The sequence below is a fragment of the Bos javanicus genome, chromosome 24 (genome assembly GCF_032452875.1).
Source record: "Bos javanicus breed banteng chromosome 24, ARS-OSU_banteng_1.0, whole genome shotgun sequence".
Classification (NCBI taxonomy): Eukaryota; Metazoa; Chordata; class Mammalia; order Artiodactyla; family Bovidae; genus Bos; species Bos javanicus.
The window spans coordinates 2,497,926-2,503,506 of NC_083891.1; the positions used below are offsets into that span (position 1 = coordinate 2,497,926).

The 5,581-nt window shown below is 51.0% G+C and overlaps 1 long non-coding RNA gene across 1 annotated transcript; it reads right to left on the reverse strand.

Annotated features, from left to right (window-relative positions):
- Positions 1-1,800: 1,800 nt before the first annotated feature.
- On the reverse strand, positions 1,801-3,507 carry LOC133237448 (uncharacterized). The gene is made up of 3 exons (XR_009733194.1): positions 3,277-3,507; positions 2,999-3,150; positions 1,801-2,671 (listed from the first exon to the last, which is right to left on the reverse strand). It is a non-coding gene; the product is annotated as an uncharacterized LOC133237448 (long non-coding RNA).
- Between the last annotated feature and the right edge of the window lie 2,074 nt (positions 3,508-5,581).

Sequence of the window (5,581 nt, forward strand, 5' to 3'; positions counted from 1 at the left end):
ATTAGCACACTTGCAGCTGGTCCACCCCAAGAACTGTCAGTATTACAATGGGAAGCCTTATGGTTATGGAACGCCCACTCTGTGCCACGTGGTGTGCCGGGAGCTCTGCACACGTTATCACAACTCTAGGAGGGAGATAAGGTAAGGTAAACCTTACAGAAGAACTGATGCTGAAACTGAAGCTCCAATGCTTTGGCCACCTGATGCAAAGAGCTGACTCACTGGAAAAGAGCCTGATGCTGGGAAAGATTGAGGGCAGGAGAAGGAGACGACAGAGGATGAGATGGTTGGATGGCATCACCGACTCAATGGACATGAGTTTGAGCAAACTCCGGGAGACAGTGAAGACCAGGGAAGTCTGGCATGCTGCAGTCCATGGGGTTGTAGAGTTGGGCACGCCTTAGCAACTGAATATAAACCTTACTAATAAGGAAACAGGCTCAGATATAGTTTGTCTAGGGTCATGGGCCTGAGCATGGGAGAAGAGGGATTAGGTTTGGGGTCTTAGGGAAACATCTCTCCTCCTTCCCCTACCCCAGGGGCCAGCAAACAAGGAAGGACTGAAGTGCAAGCCTGGCCTCCCCCCATTGCTTTCTGTAATTAAGGTTTTACTGGAACATTAGCAGGCCTACTCATCAAGTCATGTGTGTGAGGCGTCCGTAACACGGGCCAGCTGAGCAGTTGAAACAGACTGTGTAGCCCCCAAAGCCTGAGACATTTACTCTCTGGCCCCTTTCAGGAGAAAAAAAAAATTGCAGGCCTGTACCCTCCACAGTGAGACCTACTCTTACGTCTGAGCTTCTCCTCCATCCGCCCCGCGCCGTGCTCATCCAACAGGAAGCCTAGAAACACCTGCCATGTGTGCTAAGACAGAGGCTCTTGCAGCCCCAGAGTTGGCAGAAACAGTCCTTCTTCCCATGTTTGGTCACCATCACTAATGTACAAGTGCCCACACGTGGCCACTGTCCACTTTCCAAGGTCGCCACCAGCGACCGCAGCCTCATCACAGCCAAGCTCAGAGGACCTGCTGTCCTGGCCACCTGCACTGCAGAAGCACTGAGACCAAGAGCAGGACCCCAGCGCCAGGCAGTTCTGTACCCCCCAAGCATCCCTCTCCACCAAGGTCTCCATGAGCAGCACATGCAGCCCTCTGCCTCACACACCCAAGCCGTTCCTGCCTCTGGATGGATGGAGAACCTGAACAGCTGAGGTTTAAACAGGCACCTTATTTAAGGGTCACCTGCTCCCTGGCTTTGTTCTGGCACCAACTCGCCACTGGTGGGCAGGACCGTTTACTTGTCAATTTGGAGACCAGCAGCCTGGAAATTTACAGCACTGAGAAGTCAGGAGAGGAAGCTGTAAAGTGCCTGACAGAACGGCTCTAAAAATTAAGATCTCTGCTTCCTGAATCTCCGGGCTGAAAATCCTCAAATCCAGCCGTCTGGCTCAGCTCTCCTCCTCCTGCACCACACTTATTCTTACACGACACAGGGAAAAAAGATCAGGATGACTTTAACACAATCCTATCTGGAAACCTTCCTCACACTTAGTTCCTGAGCTGAAGTAGGCTCTTCCAGTTTCCCAGGAAGTCCATCAGGAAGCCACGAGAGGGGAGCTGGGCCACAGGGGAGAAGTCAGGTGTCTGGACGGCAGCCCAGCACCTCAGCAGGCCATGTCCATGCTTTGCAAGAGCCCGCTCTCTTAATTCAGAGAGCTCTAGGCTCACGCTCTGCCCTTGCCATGTACTGGCTGGCTAACTCAGGCCATGTACTGAATTCTCTCCATCTTGGTTTTTTACTTCAGAGCATCTGATGGAGGAACTTTTGTAAATCAAAGAGCATGAGGCCCAAGCTGCAGTGGATGCAGTTCTTTCTTTTTTCACCATTTGTCCTTATCATCCCCTAACCTGGCTTAGCAAAGGGTAAGGCCAAAGGCCTTAGAAAATCTGAAGCAATAAAGTACAAACGGGGGAGTACAAGGCTCTGAAGAGCAAAAGGACATTTATTTAGACACCATTGGCTATTCAGCTTCATTAATCATTGTCTAACCTGATTTTCTGAAGCACAGATGACACTGATGTGGACAACTGTTATTTTCTGGAGTCAGAGGAAATATAACATTCTTTGCTAGGTTATTTCTGCTCAGTCGGGCTCCCTCCAGACTTTTTCTGTGTTCACGGGTGGCCATGTGGAATCAGGTCATTGTCATCTGCACTTTATTTTTTTATTTTGACCACACGGTATGGCTTGCAGGATCTTAGTTCCCTGACCAGGGACTGAACCTATGCCCCCTGCATTGGGAATGCAGTCTTAACGACTGGACTGACCACACAGGAAGTCCCTAATCCACGCTTCAGACTGAATAAATGGGCTCACTGACAGCAAACCTGACATCTGAATGGAGAGAAAGAGTAAAACAGACAACCCCAAATGTATAAAATACAAGTAATTTACAGCTTGACTTTGGCGTACCCTGTGGTTCTTTCATTGTGAGTACATCTGATACTGTGGGAAGTCCAAACACTTCACAGAAGTGACTGCCAGCCTCTGAAGCCCTGGAGACGGTCCAGCATCCTGACATGACACTCACAGCTTCCGCCCACTGCCTTGGGGCTCTGATGCGTCTGACCTGAAGACTTCCATCTTCAACTTCAGAAGGCATTTCCTTCATCCTTCAAAAAACAAAACAAAACAAAACAAAACAGAACCAGAAAAATAAGTTAGAACACGGGCGTGTCTCCACCAGGTGGCAGCGGCGCCTAATTCACCGGCTTCGGCCCCTTGGCTAAACCAGACAGTGGGCAAGGCCCCGCCTGGAGTTTACACGTCTATGCACAGACTTGACAGTACATTTCCGAGGAAGCTGAGGCCCTGGGCTGTGAGCCATTGGTGCTGAGTCCCGCTGGTCGGGCTGCGGCCGCGCCTGCGGAGGCCCAGGCCGCCGAAGTCCAACCTGTCCCTTTCCCGCATGACCGCGGCCCCAGACGCCAGGTTCTCACCTGGCGCCTAGGTTGGGTTGGGTTGGGTCGCCACATGCCTAGGGCACCTCGAAACTGTCCCCAGGAGCGGGCGTCCTGCCCTTCCAGTTCAGTCAGCAGACAGCCGGTGACTGCAGGTCCCAGTGACGAGAAAGGGCGGAGGTGGAGGGGCACTCTCTATTATCCAAACGAAGCGTTAGCGTTACACTCGTACTAGAGACACTAGTTACTAATGTTACCAGAGCTCATGGCACACACACAGTCCAGCAGAGGCTTCCTCCCAGCCGCTCCCGCTCCACCGGGCACCTGGGTCCAAGCGGAGCAATCCTACTAGAAATAACCGCGTTACTCCTGTACACCCAGGGGCGCCCCTACACTTCTGGGATGGGGCAATGGTGAGCACACAGCCTCTCGTGAGACCAGGGCTGCAGCCTCCGCAGCAACCACAGCGGCAGATTGTTCCCACATCATCGTTTCTGTGTTCCTGGACGCAGTGGAGCGAGCCCGTGGCCTCGCGCCTCCGCCGTGAACTCCCGCACAGCCTGCTGATTGGAGGATATGAACTCTCACGTGACCCATGCCAGCCAGTCACGTGGCTGTACGTCAGCGTCAGTCAGTCACGTGGCTGCCCTGAGCACTATTGGTAAACATGGCGCGTATCTCATACACCCTGCCACGCTGTGTTGTGAGTTTTCTGTTTGGTTTTGTTTCAAAGCATTTCGCCGCCAGTTTCACCCCCCAGGCGGTCCTGAATGGAGTCGGGGTGAACAGGGGGATGCTGCCCAGAGTGTTCGGGTGAACGAAGGAGTGTATCAATGTAGTATGATGGATAAAGCACGTCACTGCAGGAGAGAGAAGTGGCAGGACCGGCAGACGGACACATAAGAAGAGAAGGACGTGGAGGCTGGCCCTCCTGGCCGATGCACAGGTGGAGGGAGGCGATGGCAATAAGGAGTGGACTTGTCACTTTTAAAGAATAAAAATCACTTTTGGGAATTCCCGCTTTGAACTTAAGATCGACATGCAACCTTTTTAACTCTTCAAGTCCGTCCCCCACCACCCACTTTGGGTATTTCAGTGTTCTCGGGGCTTCCCTGTTGACCCAGGGGGTAAAGAATCAGCCTGAGGTGCTGGAGACCCAGGATTGATCTCTGGGATCAGGAAGAGCCCCTGGAGGAGGGCACGGATACCCACTCCAGTATTCTTGCCTGGAGAATCCCATGGACAGAGGGGCCTGATGGACTACAGCCTATGGAGTCGCAAAGAGTCGGACACGACAGAGCGACTAAATACACACACACACACACACACACACACACACACACCCACCCATAAATGTCCTCTGTGAGACCAGCGACTAAATACACATACACACACACACACACACACACACACACACACACACACCCATAAATGTCCTCTGTTAGACCAGGCCCCTGGGGTCGCAAAGAGTCGGACACGACTGAGCGACTAAATACACACACACACACACACCCCTAAATGTACTCTGTTAGACCAGTGAAAACAGTGCCGTAAAAGGGAGACAGCTGTGATTTCTATAAGACCAGTTTCATATCAGATTTCTCACTGGCAAGGAACAGGGCATATGAGCCACACACACCCCCCACCCCCACCCCGCTTCTCAGGCAGAAGCTGACAGTGTGACTTTAGTCCAGGCTGTTCTTTACTGAAAAGCTGTACATCCTCCTCTTCATGGCCAGAGCACAGCTATTCTGAGACCACAGCGTGAGGGAAGAGGAAAGAAGGCAGCCAGGGTGAATGGCTGTGATGTTATCTAAATATTTCAGCCCCGGTCCTTATCAGCTCCAGACCTCCAAGCTCACTGTGCTGCTGAGATTGCTCTTTAAATACTTTAGCACAGAAATCTGGAATTTTAAAAAGTGAACGCCCATTGAAAAGGACCCAAACAGGGAAGGAAATTTAAATTCCAGTCTGCTAAGCAACGTTTTGCAAAGAAGCCCTCTTTCCCAAGCCAGCTCGTTTCCAGGAGCAACCTCCCCCAGCCTGCTTGTCCCCCACATCCTTGCTGGAGGTGCTGGGTCCCAGGCGGAGTCCTCACCCACCACCCTGCCAGAGCCCTTGCCATGTGCTCCTAAGGTCACAGAGTTTGTAAAAGTTGGAAAAGTAAGATTTGTGTTTGATTTTGTTTTGTGTGTTCTTTTACATTAGAGTTTCTTCTTAGCACAAATTGTAACACTTCCAAGTTCCACAAAATCTGGGTCTGAGCTTGTTCTTGTTTTAGATAATACGTATGGATCAGTGGATGCACCCCCAGGATAAGTAACTGGGAAACAGGAAGAAACCATTATACCTTCTTTATCTTTCTCTTATTTTAATCAAATAAGATCAAACTTTACTAACACTGGTCAAACTGATCCCTTCCTCTCCCCCTGCACACACACGTGCAGGTCTGGCAGGCATAATCACCACTGAAGATAGAGTAAACACCCAGAGGGAAGGGTGGAGCAGGAGGCTCTCACTGGCTGTTTTCTCTCAACATTTGGAGTATACATGTAGTTTACATGTGAGAAGCATATTCGTTCTCACTACTTGCAGTCAAAACACATTGGAATGAGAACAAAA